Consider the following 20,022-nt stretch of genomic DNA (forward strand, 5'->3'; position numbering starts at 1 on the left):
AAAAGAAAAGTTCTTGTTGCCAGATAGCACAGTATTAAACCTTCAATGCACCTGACAATCGCCCTTTTATGTTTATTTTTTCCATTATGAGATGAATCTCTAGTACATTAGAGCATGATATTACAGTAAGCTCCAAACTTAAAAATTGAGGGGTTCGTACCTCATTCCTGGTATGAGTTGTACACTTGAAATTCTACAAGATTTCTGAATAATGATTAATATTTCAGCAAAAGAATTGTTCTTGTTGCCAGAGAGTGCAGTATTAACCCTTCAATTAACCCTTTAATATGCCCTTTTATGTTTATTTTTTCCATTATGAGATGAATCTCTAGTACATTAGAGCATGATATTACAGTAAGCTCCAAACTTAAAAATTGAGGGGTTCGAACCTCATTTCTGGTATGAGTTTTACACTTGAAATTCTACAAGATTTCTAAAAAATGATTATTATTTCAGCAAAAGAATTGTTCTTGTTGCCAGAGAGTGCAGTATTAACCCTTCCATACGCCCATTTATGTTTATTTTTTCCATTATGAGATTAATATCTAGTACATTAGAGCATGATATTACATTAAGTTCCAAACTTAAAAATTGAGGGGGTTCAAACCCCACTCCTGGTATGATTTTTATACTTCAAATTCTACAAGGTTTCTGAAAATGGAGTAATGTTTGAGCACAAGAAAAGTTTGTGTTGCCCGATAGCACAGTATTAATCTTCAATATACCTGACTATCGCCCTTTTATGTTTATTTTTTCCATTATGAGATGAATCTCTAGTACATTAGAGCATGATATTACAGTAAGTTCCAAACTTAAAAATTGAGGAAAATGTAGGGATTAAGGCCAATTTGAATATTTGAAGTAAATATTCAAGCTACAGTCCCAAAGAAACATTTGATGTTAAAATAATATCAGAAATATAGTGCAATCCTTTCACAAAAAACATTATCTACTAGAGGGGGGTAATCCAGAAAAAAACATGGCCAGTGTGCGTAGGATGTCATGAAATGTAAAATACGCCTGAGAAAATCTGGCCTATGGTAAAGTGATGAATTTGACAAATATGAGCTTTTTTGGAGAGGTTAAAGTGTTTAAATAAACTAAAACCTTGTGCTTAGTGTTGTTGACAAATCTCGATGGCATTTTATTCTAATATTCACTCTTGGTCACCACACTAAACATGTAATCAAAAATGAAAATCTACAAAAGGGGAAAAATATTTTTTTCTGGATGAAATTTACAGTCAACAGTAAGGTTCCCATTAAAAGTCTGTGTATTGCTCTTGATAAGTGTCTTAAAAAAATCTGTTAGTGCAAACTTCATAAGAGAGCACACATTCAATAAACACTAGCTGCCTACGAAATCCAAAACTTCATGTGCATTCACCAGGATGGCCGAGTGGTTAAGGCGTTGGACTTAAGATCCAATGGATATGTATCCTCGTGGGTTCGAACCCCACTCCTGGTATGAGTTTTACACTTGAAATTCTACAAGATTTCTGAAAAAAGAGTAATGTTTCAGCAAAAGAAATGTTCTTGTAGCCAGGTAGTGCAGTATTAACCCTTCAGTGTCCCTGACTATCACCCTTTAATGTTTATTTTTTTCCATTATGAGATGAATCTCTAGTACATTAGAGCATGATATTACATTAAGTTCCAAACTTAAAATTTGAGGGGCCTCGAACCCCACTCCTGGTATGAGTCTTATACTTGAAATTCTACAAGTTTCTGAAAATGGAGTAATGTTTGAGCAAAAGAAAAGTTCTTGTTGCCAGATAGCACAGTATTAAACCTTCAATGCACCTGAGAATCGCCCTTTTATGTTTATTTTTTCCATTATGAGATGAATCTCTAGTACATTAGAGCATGATATTACAGTAAGCTCCAAACTTAAAAATTGAGGGGTTCGTACCTCATTCCTGGTATGAGTTGTACACTTGAAATTCTACAAGATTTCTGAATAATGATTAATATTTCAGCAAAAGAATTGTTCTTGTTGCCAGAGAGTGCAGTATTAACCCTTCAATTAACCCTTTAATATGCCCTTTTATGTTTATTTTTTCCATTATGAGATGAATCTCTAGTACCTTAGAGCATGATATTACAGTAAGCTCCAAACTTAAAAATTGAGGGGTTCGAACCTCATTTCTGGTATGAGTTTTACACTTGAAATTCTACAAGATTTCTAAAAAATGATTATTATTTCAGCAAAAGAATTGTTCTTGTTGCCAGAGAGTGCAGTATTAACCCTTCCATACGCCCATTTATGTTTATTTTTTCCATTATGAGATTAATATCTAGTACATTAGAGCATGATATTACATTAAGTTCCAAACTTAAAAATTGAGGGGGTTCAAACCCCACTCCTGGTATGATTTTTATACTTCAAATTCTACAAGGTTTCTGAAAATGGAGTAATGTTTGAGCACAAGAAAAGTTTGTGTTGCCCGATAGCACAGTATTAATCTTCAATATACCTGACTATCGCCCTTTTATGTTTATTTTTTCCATTATGAGATGAATCTCTAGTACATTAGAGCATGATATTACAGTAAGTTCCAAACTTAAAAATTGAGGAAAATGTAGGGATTAAGGCCAATTTGAATATTTGAAGTAAATATTCAAGCTACAGTCCCAAAGAAACATTTGATGTTAAAATAATATCAGAAATATAGTGCAATCCTTTCACAAAAAACATTATCTACTAGAGGGGGGTAATCCAGAAAAAAACATGGCCAGTGTGCGTAGGATGTCATGAAATGTAAAATACGCCTGAGAAAATCTGGCCTATGGTAAAGTGATGAATTTGACAAATATGAGCTTTTTTGGAGAGGTTAAAGTGTTTAAATAAACTAAAACCTTGTGCTTAGTGTTGTTGACAAATCTCGATGGCATTTTATTCTAATATTCACTCTTGGTCACCACACTAAACATGTAATCAAAAATGAAAATCTACAAAAGGGGAAAAATATTTTTTTCTGGATGAAATTTACAGTCAACAGTAAGGTTCCCATTAAAAGTCTGTGTATTGCTCTTGATAAGTGTCTTAAAAAAATCTGTTAGTGCAAACTTCATAAGAGAGCACACATTCAATAAACACTAGCTGCCTACGAAATCCAAAACTTCATGTGCATTCACCAGGATGGCCGAGTGGTTAAGGCGTTGGACTTAAGATCCAATGGATATGTATCCTCGTGGGTTCGAACCCCACTCCTGGTATGAGTTTTACACTTGAAATTCTACAAGATTTCTGAAAAAAGAGTAATGTTTCAGCAAAAGAAATGTTCTTGTAGCCAGGTAGTGCAGTATTAACCCTTCAGTGTCCCTGACTATCACCCTTTAATGTTTATTTTTTTCCATTATGAGATGAATCTCTAGTACATTAGAGCATGATATTACATTAAGTTCCAAACTTAAAATTTGAGGGGCCTCGAACCCCACTCCTGGTATGAGTCTTATACTTGAAATTCTACAAGTTTCTGAAAATGGAGTAATGTTTGAGCAAAAGAAAAGTTCTTGTTGCCAGATAGCACAGTATTAAACCTTCAATGCACCTGAGAATCGCCCTTTTATGTTTATTTTTTCCATTATGAGATGAATCTCTAGTACATTAGAGCATGATATTACAGTAAGCTCCAAACTTAAAAATTGAGGGGTTCGTACCTCATTCCTGGTATGAGTTGTACACTTGAAATTCTACAAGATTTCTGAATAATGATTAATATTTCAGCAAAAGAATTGTTCTTGTTGCCAGAGAGTGCAGTATTAACCCTTCAATTAACCCTTTAATATGCCCTTTTATGTTTATTTTTTCCATTATGAGATGAATCTCTAGTACCTTAGAGCATGATATTACAGTAAGCTCCAAACTTAAAAATTGAGGGGTTCGAACCTCATTTCTGGTATGAGTTTTACACTTGAAATTCTACAAGATTTCTAAAAAATGATTATTATTTCAGCAAAAGAATTGTTCTTGTTGCCAGAGAGTGCAGTATTAACCCTTCCATACGCCCATTTATGTTTATTTTTTCCATTATGAGATTAATATCTAGTACATTAGAGCATGATATTACATTAAGTTCCAAACTTAAAAATTGAGGGGGTTCAAACCCCACTCCTGGTATGATTTTTATACTTCAAATTCTACAAGGTTTCTGAAAATGGAGTAATGTTTGAGCACAAGAAAAGTTTGTGTTGCCCGATAGCACAGTATTAATCTTCAATATACCTGACTATCGCCCTTTTATGTTTATTTTTTCCATTATGAGATGAATCTCTAGTACATTAGAGCATGATATTACAGTAAGTTCCAAACTTAAAAATTGAGGAAAATGTAGGGATTAAGGCCAATTTGAATATTTGAAGTAAATATTCAAGCTACAGTCCCAAAGAAACATTTGATGTTAAAATAATATCAGAAATATAGTGCAATCCTTTCACAAAAAACATTATCTACTAGAGGGGGGTAATCCAGAAAAAAACATGGCCAGTGTGCGTAGGATGTCATGAAATGTAAAATACGCCTGAGAAAATCTGGCCTATGGTAAAGTGATGAATTTGACAAATATGAGCTTTTTTGGAGAGGTTAAAGTGTTTAAATAAACTAAAACCTTGTGCTTAGTGTTGTTGACAAATCTCGATGGCATTTTATTCTAATATTCACTCTTGGTCACCACACTAAACATGTAATCAAAAATGAAAATCTACAAAAGGGGAAAAATATTTTTTTCTGGATGAAATTTACAGTCAACAGTAAGGTTCCCATTAAAAGTCTGTGTATTGCTCTTGATAAGTGTCTTAAAAAAATCTGTTAGTGCAAACTTCATAAGAGAGCACACATTCAATAAACACTAGCTGCCTACGAAATCCAAAACTTCATGTGCATTCACCAGGATGGCCGAGTGGTTAAGGCGTTGGACTTAAGATCCAATGGATATGTATCCTCGTGGGTTCGAACCCCACTCCTGGTATGAGTTTTACACTTGAAATTCTACAAGATTTCTGAAAAAAGAGTAATGTTTCAGCAAAAGAAATGTTCTTGTAGCCAGGTAGTGCAGTATTAACCCTTCAGTGTCCCTGACTATCACCCTTTAATGTTTATTTTTTTCCATTATGAGATGAATCTCTAGTACATTAGAGCATGATATTACATTAAGTTCCAAACTTAAAATTTGAGGGGCCTCGAACCCCACTCCTGGTATGAGTCTTATACTTGAAATTCTACAAGTTTCTGAAAATGGAGTAATGTTTGAGCAAAAGAAAAGTTCTTGTTGCCAGATAGCACAGTATTAAACCTTCAATGCACCTGAGAATCGCCCTTTTATGTTTATTTTTTCCATTATGAGATGAATCTCTAGTACATTAGAGCATGATATTACAGTAAGCTCCAAACTTAAAAATTGAGGGGTTCGTACCTCATTCCTGGTATGAGTTGTACACTTGAAATTCTACAAGATTTCTGAATAATGATTAATATTTCAGCAAAAGAATTGTTCTTGTTGCCAGAGAGTGCAGTATTAACCCTTCAATTAACCCTTTAATATGCCCTTTTATGTTTATTTTTTCCATTATGAGATGAATCTCTAGTACCTTAGAGCATGATATTACAGTAAGCTCCAAACTTAAAAATTGAGGGGTTCGAACCTCATTTCTGGTATGAGTTTTACACTTGAAATTCTACAAGATTTCTAAAAAATGATTATTATTTCAGCAAAAGAATTGTTCTTGTTGCCAGAGAGTGCAGTATTAACCCTTCCATACGCCCATTTATGTTTATTTTTTCCATTATGAGATTAATCTCTAGTACATTAGAGCATGATATTACATTAAGTTCCAAACTTAAAAATTGAGGGGGTTCAAACCCCACTCCTGGTATGATTTTTATACTTCAAATTCTACAAGGTTTCTGAAAATGGAGTAATGTTTGAGCAAAAGAAAAGTTCTTGTTGCCAGATAGCACAGTATTAAACCTTCAATGCACCTGAGAATCGCCCTTTTATGTTTATTTTTTCCATTATGAGATGAATCTCTAGTACATTAGAGCATGATATTACAGTAAGCTCCAAACTTAAAAATTGAGGGGTTCGTACCTCATTCCTGGTATGAGTTGTACACTTGAAATTCTACAAGATTTCTGAATAATGATTAATATTTCAGCAAAAGAATTGTTCTTGTTGCCAGAGAGTGCAGTATTAACCCTTCAATTAACCCTTTAATATGCCCTTTTATGTTTATTTTTTCCATTATGAGATGAATCTCTAGTACCTTAGAGCATGATATTACAGTAAGCTCCAAACTTAAAAATTGAGGGGTTCGAACCTCATTTCTGGTATGAGTTTTACACTTGAAATTCTACAAGATTTCTAAAAAATGATTATTATTTCAGCAAAAGAATTGTTCTTGTTGCCAGAGAGTGCAGTATTAACCCTTCCATACGCCCATTTATGTTTATTTTTTCCATTATGAGATTAATATCTAGTACATTAGAGCATGATATTACATTAAGTTCCAAACTTAAAAATTGAGGGGGTTCAAACCCCACTCCTGGTATGATTTTTATACTTCAAATTCTACAAGGTTTCTGAAAATGGAGTAATGTTTGAGCACAAGAAAAGTTTGTGTTGCCCGATAGCACAGTATTAATCTTCAATATACCTGACTATCGCCCTTTTATGTTTATTTTTTCCATTATGAGATGAATCTCTAGTACATTAGAGCATGATATTACAGTAAGTTCCAAACTTAAAAATTGAGGAAAATGTAGGGATTAAGGCCAATTTGAATATTTGAAGTAAATATTCAAGCTACAGTCCCAAAGAAACATTTGATGTTAAAATAATATCAGAAATATAGTGCAATCCTTTCACAAAAAACATTATCTACTAGAGGGGGGTAATCCAGAAAAAAACATGGCCAGTGTGCGTAGGATGTCATGAAATGTAAAATACGCCTGAGAAAATCTGGCCTATGGTAAAGTGATGAATTTGACAAATATGAGCTTTTTTGGAGAGGTTAAAGTGTTTAAATAAACTAAAACCTTGTGCTTAGTGTTGTTGACAAATCTCGATGGCATTTTATTCTAATATTCACTCTTGGTCACCACACTAAACATGTAATCAAAAATGAAAATCTACAAAAGGGGAAAAATATTTTTTTCTGGATGAAATTTACAGTCAACAGTAAGGTTCCCATTAAAAGTCTGTGTATTGCTCTTGATAAGTGTCTTAAAAAAATCTGTTAGTGCAAACTTCATAAGAGAGCACACATTCAATAAACACTAGCTGCCTACGAAATCCAAAACTTCATGTGCATTCACCAGGATGGCCGAGTGGTTAAGGCGTTGGACTTAAGATCCAATGGATATGTATCCTCGTGGGTTCGAACCCCACTCCTGGTATGAGTTTTACACTTGAAATTCTACAAGATTTCTGAAACAAGAGTAATGTTTCAGCAAAAGAAATGTTCTTGTAGCCAGGTAGTGCAGTATTAACCCTTCAGTGCCCCTGACTATCACCCTTTAATGTTTATTTTTTTCCATTATGAGATGAATCTCTAGTACATTAGAGCATGATATTACATTAAGTTCCAAACTTAAAATTTGAGGGGCCTCGAACCCCACTCCTGGTATGAGTCTTATACTTGAAATTCTACAAGTTTCTGAAAATGGAGTAATGTTTGAGCAAAAGAAAAGTTCTTGTTGCCAGATAGCACAGTATTAAACCTTCAATGCACCTGACAATCGCCCTTTTATGTTTATTTTTTCCATTATGAGATGAATCTCTAGTACATTAGAGCATGATATTACAGTAAGCTCCAAACTTAAAAATTGAGGGGTTCGTACCTCATTCCTGGTATGAGTTGTACACTTGAAATTCTACAAGATTTCTGAATAATGATTAATATTTCAGCAAAAGAATTGTTCTTGTTGCCAGAGAGTGCAGTATTAACCCTTCAATTAACCCTTTAATATGCCCTTTTATGTTTATTTTTTCCATTATGAGATGAATCTCTAGTACCTTAGAGCATGATATTACAGTAAGCTCCAAACTTAAAAATTGAGGGGTTCGAACCTCATTTCTGGTATGAGTTTTACACTTGAAATTCTACAAGATTTCTAAAAAATGATTATTATTTCAGCAAAAGAATTGTTCTTGTTGCCAGAGAGTGCAGTATTAACCCTTCCATACGCCCATTTATGTTTATTTTTTCCATTATGAGATTAATCTCTAGTACATTAGAGCATGATATTACATTAAGTTCCAAACTTAAAAATTGAGGGGGTTCAAACCCCACTCCTGGTATGATTTTTATACTTCAAATTCTACAAGGTTTCAGAAAATGGAGTAATGTTTGAGCACAAGAAAAGTTTGTGTTGCCCGATAGCACAGTATTAATCTTCAATATATCTGACTATCGCCCTTTTATGTTTATTTTTTCCATTATGAGATGAATCTCTAGTACATTAGAGCATGATATTACAGTAAGTTCCAAACTTAAAAATTGAGGAAAATGTAGGGATTAAGGCCAATTTGAATATTTGAAGTAAATATTCAAGCTACAGTCCCAAAGAAACATTTGATGTTAAAATAATATCAGAAATATAGTGCAATCCATTCACAAAAAACATTATCTACTAGAGGGGGGTAATCCAGAAAAAAACATGGCCAGTGTGCGTAGGATGTCATGAAATGTAAAATACGCCTGAGAAAATCTGGCCTATGGTAAAGTGATGAATTTGACAAATATGAGCTTTTTTGGAGAGGTTAAAGTGTTTAAATAAACTAAAACCTTGTGCTTAGTGTTGTTGACAAATCTCGATGGCATTTTATTCTAATATTCACTCTTGGTCACCACACTAAACATGTAATCAAAAATGAAAATCTACAAAAGGGGAAAAATATTTTTTTCTGTATGAAATTTACAGTCAACAGTAAGGTTCCCATTAAAAGTCTGTGTATTGCTCTTGATAAGTGTCTTAAAAAAATCTGTTAGTGCAAACTTCATAAGAGAGCACACATTCAATAAACACTAGCTGCCTACGAAATCCAAAACTTCATGTGCATTCACCAGGATGGCCGAGTGGTTAAGGCGTTGGACTTAAGATCCAATGGATATGTATCCTCGTGGGTATGAGTTTCACACTTGAAATTTTACAAGATTTCTGAAAAAAGAGTAATGTTTCAGCAAAAGAAACGTTCTTGTAGCCAGGTAGTGCAGTATTAACCCTTCAGTGCCCCTGACTATCACCCTTTAATGTTGATTTTTTTCCATTATGAGATGAATCTCTAGTACATTAGAGCATGATATTACATTAAGTTCCAAACTTACAATTTGAGGGGCCTCGAACCCCACTCCTGGTATGAGTCTTATACTTGAAATTCTACAAGTTTCTGAAAATGGAGTAATGTTTGAGCAAAAGAAAAGTTCTTGTTGCCAGATAGCACAGTATTAAACTTTCAATGCACCTGACAATCGCCCTTTTATGTTTATTTTTTCCATTATGAGATGAATCTCTAGTACATTAGAGCATGATATTACAGTAAGCTCCAAACTTAAAAATTGAGGGGTTCGAACCTCATTCCTGGTATGAGTTGTACACTTGAAATTTTACAAGATTTCTGAAAAATGATTAATATTTCAGCAAAAGAATTGTTCTTGTTGCCAGAGAGTGCAGTATTAACCCTTCAATTAACCCTTTAATATGCCCTTTTATGTTTATTTTTTCCATTATGAGATGAATCTCTAGTACCTTAGAGCATGATATTACAGTAAGCTCCAAACTTAAAAATTGAGGGGTTCGAACCTCATTTCTGGTATCAGTTTTACACTTGAAATTCTACAAGATTTCTGAAAAATGATTATTATTTCAGCAAAAGAATTGTTCTTGTTGCCAGAGAGTGCAGTATTAACCCTTCCATACACCCATTTATGTTTATTTTTTCCATTATGAGATTAATCTCTAGTACATTAGAGCATGATATTACATTAAGTTCCAAACTTAAAAATTGAGGGGGTTCGAACCCCACTCCTGTTATGGTTTTTATACTTCAAATTCTACAAGGTTTCTGAAAATGGAGTAATGTTTGAGCACACGAAAAGTTTGTGTTGCCTGATAGCACAGTATTAATCTTCAATATACCTGACTATCGCCCTTTTATGTTTATTTTTTCCATTATGAGATGAATCTCTAGTACATTAGAGCATGATATTACAGTAAGTTCCAAACTTAAAAATTGAGGAAAATGTAGGGATTAAGGCAAATTTGAATATTTGAGGTAAATATTCAAACTACAGTCCCAAAGAAACATTTGATGTTAAAATAATATCAGAAATATAGCGCAATCCATTCACAAAAAAACATTATCTACTAGAGGGGGGTAATCCAGAAAAAAACATGGTCAGTGTGCATAGGATGTCATGAAATGTAAAATACGCCTGAGAAAATCTGGCCTATGGTAAAGTGATGAATTTGATAAATATGAGCTTTTTTGGAGAGGTTAAAGTGTTTAAATAAACTAAAACTTTGTGCTTAGTGTTGTTGAGAAATCTCGATGGCATTTTATTCTAATATTCACTCTTGGTCACCACACTGAACATGTAATCAAAAATGAAAATCTACAAAAGGGGAAAAATATTTTTTTCTGGATGAAATTTACAGTCAACAGTAAGGTTCCCATTAAAAGTCTGTGTATTGCTCTTGATAAGTGTCTTAAAAAAATCTGTTAGTGCAAACTTCATAAGAGAGCACACATTCAATAAACACTAGCTGCCTACGAAATCCAAAACTTCATGTGCATTCACCAGGATGGCCGAGTGGTTAAGGCGTTGGACTTAAGATCCAATGGATATGTATCCTCGTGGGTTCGAACCCCACTCCTGGTATGAGTTTTACACTTGAAATTCTACAAGATTTCTGAAAAAAGAGTAATGTTTCAGCAAAAGAAATGTTTTTGTAGCCAGGTAGTGCAGTATTAGCCCTTCAGTGCCCCTGACTATCACCCTTTAATGTTTATTTTTTTCCATTATGAGATGAATCTCTAGTACATTAGAGCATGATATTACATTAAGTTTCAAACTTAAAATTTGAGGGGCCTCGAACCCCACTCCTGGTATGAGTCTTACACTTGAAATTCTACAAGATTTCTGAAAAAAGAGTAATGTTTCAGCAAAAGAAATGTTTTTGTAGCCAGGTAGTGCAGTATTAACCCTTCAGTGCCCCTGACTATCACCCTTTAATGTTTATTTTTTTCCATTATGAGATGAATCTCTAGTACATTAGAGCATGATATTACAGTAAGCTCCAAACTTAAAAATTGAGGGGTTCGAACCTCATTTCTGGTATGAGTTTTACACTTGAAATTCTACAAGTTTCTGAAAATGGAGTAATGTTTGGGCAAAAGAAAAGTTCTTGTTGCCAGATAGCACAGTATTAAACCTTCAATGCACCTGACAATCGCCCTTTTATGTTTATTTTTTCCATTATGAGATGAATCTCTAGTACATTAGAGCATGATATTACAGTAAGCTCCAAACTTAAAAATTGAGGGGTTCGAACCTCATTTCTGGTATGAGTTTCACACTTGAAATTCTACAAGATTTCTGAAAAATGTTTAATATTTCAGCAAAAGAATTGTTCTTGTTGCCAGAGAGTGCAGTATTAACCCATCAATTAACCCTTCCATTCGCCCTTTTATGTTTATTTTTTCCATTATGAGATTAATCTCTAGTACATTAGAGCATGATATTACATTAAGTTCCAAACTTAAAAATTGAGGGGGTTCGAACCCCACTCTGTTATGACCCCAATGGCAGAGGGTCTCAAAAGTAAATACCAAGTCTGCAAACACAAAAAACCAGCTCATAGGGCAGTGGTAACTGGGCTGACCGTATATCTAATCCTAGCACCACAAATAGCAGCAGCCGGGGAACGTGCCTACGTTGGTTCTAGACGTCTCGCGCCAGCCGGAGAACTAACTAACCCTAAAAGGGAAAAGATAGACCTTTCTTGCCTCCAGAGAAAAGACCCCAAAAGTTGGATACAAGCCCCCAACAAATAATAACGGTGAGGTAAGAAGAAAAGACAAACGTAAGAATGAACTAGATATAAAGCAAAGAGAGGCCCACTGACTAATAGCAGAATATAGTAAGATGACTTATACGGTCAGCAAAAACCCTATCAAAATTTCCACGCTGGATATTCAAGAACCCCCGAACCGTCTAACGGCCCGGGGGGAGAATACCAGCCCCCTAGAGCTTCCAGCAAAATCAGGAATCACATTTAGTACAAGCTGGACAAAAAATAAGAACAATGCAAATAACCAAAAAACCAAGAAGCAGGACTTAGCTTAATTTTGCAAGATCCAGGACCAGCAGACAGGAGCAAACAGAAAGGAACTGATTACAACGATGCCAGGCACCAGACTGAGAATTCAGGAAGTTTATATAGCAACACCCCTGGACTAACGACCCAGGTGGGTGCCAAACTGAGGAAAGACAATCCCAGAGTCATATCACCAGTGACCACAAGAGGGAGCCAAAAAAGTCTAATTCACAACAGTACCCCCCCTTTAAGGAGGGGTCACCGAACCCTCACCAAGACCACCAGGGCGATCAGGATGAGCAGCGTGAAAGGCACGAACTAAATCGGCCGCATGCACATCAGAGGCAACCACCCAGGAATTATCCTCCTGACCATAACCCTTCCACTTAACCAGATACTGAAGCCTCCGCCTGGAGAGATGAGAATCCAAGATCTTCTCCACCACATACTCCAACTCGCCCTCAACCAACACCGGAGCAGGAGGCTCAACAGAAGGAACCACAGGCACAACGTACCGCCGCAACAAAGACCTATGGAACACGCTGTGAATGGCAAATGACACCGGAAGATCCAAGCGAAAGGACACAGGATTAAGGATTTCCAATATCTTGTAAGGACCGATGAAGCGAGGCTTAAATTTAGGAGAGGAGACCTTCATAGGAACAAATCGAGAAGACAGCCATACCAAATCCCCAACACGAAGTCGGGGACCCACACCGCGGCGGCGGTTGGCAAAACGCTGAGCCTTCTCCTGTGACAACTTTAAGTTGTCCACCACATGATTCCAAATCTGCTGCAACCTATCCACCACGGAATCTACCCCAGGACAGTCAGAAGGCTCCACATGTCCCGAGGAAAAACGAGGATGGAAACCAGAGTTGCAGAAAAATGGCGAAACCAAAGTAGCGGAACTAGCCCGATTATTAAGGGCAAACTCAGCCAACGGCAAGAAGGTCACCCAATCATCCTGATCAGCAGAAACAAAACACCTCAAGTAAGCCTCCAGAGTCTGATTAGTTCGCTCCGTTTGTCCATTAGTCTGAGGATGAAAGGCAGACGAAAACGACAAATCAATGCCCATCTTAGCACAAAAGGATCACCAGAACCTGGAAACAAACTGGGATCCTCTGTCAGACACAATATTCTCAGGAAAGCCGTGTAAACGAACCACATTCTGAAAGAACAAAGGAACCAGATCGGAAGAGGAAGGCAGCTTAGGCAAAGATACCAAATGGACCATCTTGGAAAAGCGATCACATACCACCCAGATGACAGACATGCCCTGAGACACCAGAAGATCTGAAATGAAATCCATGGAAATGTGTGTCCAAGGCCTCTTCGGGACAGGCAAGGGCAAGAGCAACCCGCTGGCACGAGAACAGCAAGGCTTAGCTCGAGCACAAGTCCCACAGGACTGCACAAAAGACCGTACATCCCGCGACAAGGAAGGCCACCAAAAGGACCTAGCCACCAAATCTCTGGTGCCAAAAATTCCCGGATGCCCTGCCAACACCGAGGAATGAACCTCGGAAATGACTCTGCTGGTCCACTTATCAGGAACAAACAGTCTGTCAGGTGGACAAGAGTCAGGTCTACCAGCCTGAAATCTCTGCAACACACGTCGCAAATCCGGAGAAATGGCTGACAAAATAACTCCCTCTTTAAGAATACCAACTGGTTCTGCGACTCCAGGAGAGTCAGGCACAAAGCTCCTTGAAAGAGCATCAGCCTTCACATTCTTTGAACCTGGTAAATACGAGACCACAAAGTCAAAACGGGAGAAAAACAATGACCAACGGGCCTGTCTAGGATTCAGGCGTTTAGCAGACTCGAGATACATCAGATTTTTGTGATCAGTCAAGACCACCACACGATGCTTAGCACCCTCGAGCCAATGACGCCACTCCTCAAATGCCCACTTCATGGCCAACAACTCCCGATTGCCAACATCATAATTCCGCTCAGCAGGCGAAAACTTCCTAGAGAAAAAAGCACATGGTCTCATTACAGAGCAACCAGGGCCTCTCTGCGACAAAACGGCCCCTGCCCCAATCTCAGAAGCATCCACTTCAACCTGAAAGGGAAGTGAGACATCAGGCTGGCACAAAACAGGCGCCGAAGTAAACCGGCGCTTCAACTCTTGGAAAGCTTCCACGGCTGCAGGAGCCCAGTTAGAAACATCTGAACCTTTCTTGGTCATATCCGTCAAAGGTTTAACAACGCTAGAAAAGTTAGCGATAAAACGACGGTAGAAGTTAGCAAAACCCAAGAACTTCTGAAGACTCTTAACTGACGTGGGTTGAGTCCAATCATGAATAGCTCGGACCTTGACTGGGTCCATCTCCACCGCAGAAGGGGAAAAAATAAAACCCAAAAAGGGAACCTTCTGTACTCCAAAGAGACACTTTGAGCCCTTAACAAACAAAGCATTCTCATGCAAAACCTGAAACACCATCCTGACCTGCTCCACATGCGAGTCCCAATCATCAGAAAAAAACAGAATATCATCCAGATAAACAATCATAAATTTATCCAGATACTTCCGGAAAATATCATGCATAAAGGACTGAAACACTGAAGGAGCATTAGAGAGCCCAAAAGGCATCACCAAGTACTCAAAATGACTTTCGGGCGTATTAAATGCAGTTTTCCATTCATCTCCTTGCTTAATGCGCACAAGGTTGTACGCACCACGAAGATCTATCTTGGTGAACCACTTGGCACCTTTAATCCGGGCAAACAAGTCCGACAACAGAGGCAAAGGATACTGAAATTTAACAGTGATTTTATTCAGAAGCCGATAGTCAATACAAGGTCTCAAAGATCCGTCCTTCTTGGCCACAAAAAAGAATCCCGCACCAAGAGGGGAAGAGGATGGACGGATATGCCCCTTCTCCAGAGATTCCTTGATATACGAACGCATTGCGGTATGCTCAGGTACAGACAGATTAAATAATCTTCCCTTAGGAAATTTACTACCTGGAATCAAATCTATAGCGCAGTCACCGTCCCTATGAGGAGGCAGAGCACTGGACCTGGACTCGCTGAATACATCCTGATAATCAGACAAATACTCAGGAACTTCCGAAGGAGTAGAGGAAGCAATAGACACCGGCGGGGAATCACCATGAATTCCCTGACAGCCCCAACTTGACACAGACATTGCCTTCCAATCCAAGACTGGATTATGGGTCTGTAACCATGGCAGACCCAAAACGACCAAATCATGCATTTTATGCAGAACAAGAAAACAAATCACCTCCCGATGTTCAGGAGTCATGCACATGGTTACCTGTGTCCAAAACTGCGGTTTATTTTCTGCCAATGGCGTAGCATCAATACCTCTAAGAGGGATAGGATTTACCAACGGCTCAAGAACAAAACCACAGCGCTTGGCAAATGACAGATCCATAAGACTCAGGGCAGCACCTGAATCCACAAACGCCATAACAGGGTAGGAGGACAATGAGCAAATTAAAGTCACAGACAAAATAAATTTAGGTTGCAAATTACCAATGGTGACAGGACTAACAACCCTTATAAGGCGTTTAGAGCATGCTGATATAACATGTGTAGAATCACCACAGTAAAAACACAACCCATTCTGACGTCTATGATTTTTCCGTTCATTTCTAGTCTGAATTCTACCACATTGCATTAAATCAGGTGTTTGTTCAGACAACACCAATAGAGGATTAGCTGCTTTGCGCTCCCGCAAACGCCGGTCAATTTGAATAGCCAGCGCCATGGAATCATTCAGACTTGTAGGAATGGGGAAACCCACCATCACATTCTTAATGGCTTCAGAAAGGCCATTTCTGAAATTTGCGGCCAGAGCACACTCATTCCACTGAGTAAGCACGGACCATTTCCGAAATTTTTGGCAATACACTTCAGCTTCATCCTGGCCCTGAGAAATAGCCAGCAAGGCTTTTTCTGCCTGAATTTCAAGATTGGGTTCCTCGTAAAGCAATCCGAGCGCCAGAAAAAACGCATCAATATTTGCCAATGCCGGATCTCCTGGCGCTAGCGAGAAAGCCCAATCCTGAGGGTCGCCCCGTAAGAAAGAGATAACAATTTTAACTTGCTGAGCTGAGTCTCCAGATGAACGGGGTCTCAGAGATAGAAACAATTTACAATTATTCCTGAAATTCCTAAACTTAAATCGGTCTCCAGAGAACAGTTCAGGAATAGGTATTTTAGGTTCAGACATTGGACTACTGGTAACAAAATCTTGTATGCCCTGCACACGAGCAGCAAGCTGATCTACACTTGTAATCAAGGTCTGGACATTCATGTCTGCAGCAAGCTCAAGCCACTCAGAGGTAAAGGGGAGGAAGAAAGAGAGGAAAAAAAAAAAAAAAAACAACTCAGAATTTCCTTTCTTATTATCCCACTTCTGCAATGCATTAAACATTCAACTTGGGCCTGGCATACTGTTATGACCCCAATGGCAGAGGGTCTCAAAAGTAAATACCAAGTCTGCAAACACAAAAAACCAGCTCATAGGGCAGTGGTAACTGGGCTGACCGTATATCTAATCCTAGCACCACAAATAGCAGCAGCCGGGGAACGTGCCTACGTTGGTTCTAGACGTCTCGCGCCAGCCGGGGAACTAACTAACCCTAAAAGGGAAAAGATAGACCTTTCTTGCCTCCAGAGAAAAGACCCCAAAAGTTGGATACAAGCCCCCAACAAATAATAACGGTGAGGTAAGAAGAAAAGACAAACGTAAGAATGAACTAGATATTTAGCAAAGAGAGGCCCACTGACTAATAGCAGAATATAGTAAGATGACTTATACGGTCAGCAAAAACCCTATCAAAATTTCCACGCTGGATATTCAAGAACCCCCGAACCGTCTAACGGCCCGGGGGGAGAATACCAGCCCCCTAGAGCTTCCAGCAAAATCAGGAATCACATTTAGTACAAGCTGGACAAAAAATAAGAACAATGCAAATAACCAAAAAACCAAGAAGCAGGACTTAGCTTAATTTTGCAAGATCCAGGACCAGCAGACAGGAGCAAACAGAAAGGAACTGATTACAACGATGCCAGGCACCAGACTGAGAATTCAGGAAGTTTATATAGCAACACCCCTGGACTAACGACCCAGGTGGGTGCCAAACTGAGGAAAGACAATCCCAGAGTCATATCACCAGTGACCACAAGAGGGAGCCAAAAAAGTCTAATTCACAACACCACTCCTGGTATGATTTTTATACTTCAAATTCTACAAGGTTTCTGAAAATGGAGTAATGGGGTTTTGCGATCCAGGATCCATACAGGACGCCTGCACACACATGGGTAAATTCATTTAATTGTGTCTGTCTTTAGCACTTATAATGACGGTTTCATGATGTGCGGGGAGTTCCTTTAGATAACGTACTTTAAAGCAGACTACTTGGTCTAATCATCGCCTGCCACTGATAGCAGGTCCCAGGCTTGGAACAGCATTTACCGATATGCACATGATTGGGGAGTAGTATTTTTTGCTTTTGCTTTTACTTGTGTTCGGGTATTCCTGGAAAGCTTTTATGATGTACTTAGGATATAGTTGCTAGCTGTTACATATTTATTATTTGATGGTATCTTTATGTATTTGATTTTTGGAAATAAAATTCAACTGATTGTAAATTTACATTGGCCAGTTTTGACTCTCAATTCTCCTTTATACTACTATTTGTATGAAGAGTCGCCATTTATGTGCTACCTATAACTGACGTCTTATTTTTTCTAAAAGAAATGTTCTTGTAGCCAGGTAGTGCAGTATTAACCCTTCAGTGCCCCTGACTATCACCCTTTAATGTTTATTTTTTTCCATTATGAGATGAATCTCTAGTACATTAAAGCATGATATTACATTAAGTTCCAAACTTACAATTTGAGGGGCCTCGAACCCCACTCCTGGTATGAGTCTTATACTTGAAATTCTACAAGTTTCTGAAAATGGAGTAATGTTTGAGCAAAAGAAAAGTTCTTGTTGCCAGATAGCACAGTATTAAACTTTCAATGCACCTGACAATCGCCCTTTTATGTTTATTTTTTCCATTATGAGATGAATCTCTAGTACATTAGAGCATGATATTACAGTAAGCTCCAAACTTAAAAATTGAGGGGTTCGAACCTCATTCCTGGTATGAGTTGTACACTTGAAATTTTACAAGATTTCTGAAAAATGATTAGTATTTCAGCAAAAGAATTGTTCTTGTTGCCAGAGAGTGCAGTATTAACCCTTCAATTAACCCTTTAATATGCCCTTTTATGTTTATTTTTTCCATTATGAGATGAATCTCTAGTACCTTCGAGCATGATATTACAGTAAGCTCCAAACTTAAAAATTGAGGGGTTCGAACCTCATTTCTGGTATGAGTTTTACACTTGAAATTCTACAAGATTTCTGAAAAATGATTATTATTTCAGCAAAAGAATTGTTCTTGTTGCCAGAGAGTGCAGTATTAACCCTTCCATACACCCATTTATGTTTATTTTTTCCATTATGAGATTAATCTCTAGTACATTAGAGCATGATATTACATTAAGTTCCAAACTTAAAAATTGAGGGGGTTCGAACCCCACTCCTGGTATGATTTTTATACTTCAAATTCTACAAGGTTTCAGAAAATGGAGTAATGTTTGAGCACAAGAAAAGTTTGTGTTGCCCGATAGCACAGTATTAATCTTCAATATACCTGACTATCGCCCTTTTATGTTTATTTTTTCCATTATGAGATGAATCTCTAGTACATTAGAGCATGATATTACAGTAAGTTCCAAACTTAAAAATTGAGGAAAATGTAGGGATTAAGGCAAATTTGAATATTTGAGGTAAATATTCAAACTACAGTCCCAAAGAAACATTTGATGTTAAAATAATATCAGAAATATAGCGCAATCCATTCACAAAAAAACATTATCTACTAGAGGGGGGTAATCCAGAAAAAAACATGGTCAGTGTGCGTAGGATGTCATGAAATGTAAAATACACCTGAGAAAATCTGGCCTATGGTAAAGTGATGAATTTGATAAATATGAGCTTTTTTGGAGAGGTTAAAGTGTTTAAATAAACTAAAACTTTGTGCTTAGTGTTGTTGACAAATCTCGATGGCATTTTATTCTAATATTCACTCTTGGTCACCACACTGAACATGTAATCAAAAATGAAAATCTACAAAAGGGGAAAAATATTTTTTTCTGGATGAAATTTACAGTCAACAGTAAGGTTCCCATTAAAAGTCTGTGTATTGCTCTTGATAAGTGTCTTAAAAAAATCTGTTAGTACAAACTTCATAAGAGAGCACACATTCAATAAACACTAGCTGCCTACGAAATCCAAAACTTCATGTGCATTCACCAGGATGGCTGAGTGGTTAAGGCGTTGGACTTAAGATCCAATGGATATGTATCCTCGTGGGTTCGAACCCCACTCCTGGTATGAGTTTTACACTTGAAATTCTACAAGATTTCTGAAAAAAGAGTAATGTTTCAGCAAAAGAAATGTTTTTGTAGCCAGGTAGTGCAGTATTAACCCTTCAGTGCCCCTGACTATCACCCTTTAATGTTTATTTTTTTCCATTATGAGATGAATCTCTAGTACATTAGAGCATGATATTACATTAAGTTTCAAACTTAAAATTTGAGGGGCCTCGAACCCCACTCCTGGTATGAGTCTTACACTTGAAATTCTACAAGATTTCTGAAAAA

At 37.4% G+C, this 20,022-nt stretch overlaps 6 non-coding genes across 6 annotated transcripts; all 6 read left to right on the plus strand.

The window, feature by feature from the left end:
• The first annotated feature begins 1,384 nt into the window (after positions 1-1,384).
• TRNAL-UAA (transfer RNA leucine (anticodon UAA)) lies at positions 1,385-1,467 on the plus strand. The gene has a single exon. It is a non-coding gene; the product is annotated as a tRNA-Leu (tRNA).
• A 1,668-nt stretch (positions 1,468-3,135) lies between these two features.
• On the plus strand, positions 3,136-3,218 carry TRNAL-UAA (transfer RNA leucine (anticodon UAA)). The gene has a single exon. It is a non-coding gene; the product is annotated as a tRNA-Leu (tRNA).
• A 1,668-nt stretch (positions 3,219-4,886) lies between these two features.
• Positions 4,887-4,969, plus strand: TRNAL-UAA (transfer RNA leucine (anticodon UAA)). The gene has a single exon. It is a non-coding gene; the product is annotated as a tRNA-Leu (tRNA).
• Positions 4,970-7,312: 2,343 nt separating this feature from the next.
• On the plus strand, positions 7,313-7,395 carry TRNAL-UAA (transfer RNA leucine (anticodon UAA)). Its single transcript has one exon. It is a non-coding gene; the product is annotated as a tRNA-Leu (tRNA).
• Positions 7,396-10,797: 3,402 nt separating this feature from the next.
• On the plus strand, positions 10,798-10,880 carry TRNAL-UAA (transfer RNA leucine (anticodon UAA)). Its single transcript has one exon. It is a non-coding gene; the product is annotated as a tRNA-Leu (tRNA).
• Positions 10,881-19,670: 8,790 nt separating this feature from the next.
• On the plus strand, positions 19,671-19,753 carry TRNAL-UAA (transfer RNA leucine (anticodon UAA)). The gene has a single exon. It is a non-coding gene; the product is annotated as a tRNA-Leu (tRNA).
• Positions 19,754-20,022: the final 269 nt, after the last annotated feature.

The sequence above is a fragment of the Ranitomeya variabilis genome, chromosome 2 (genome assembly GCF_051348905.1).
Source record: "Ranitomeya variabilis isolate aRanVar5 chromosome 2, aRanVar5.hap1, whole genome shotgun sequence".
In the NCBI taxonomy this organism is placed as follows: domain Eukaryota; kingdom Metazoa; phylum Chordata; class Amphibia; order Anura; family Dendrobatidae; genus Ranitomeya; species Ranitomeya variabilis.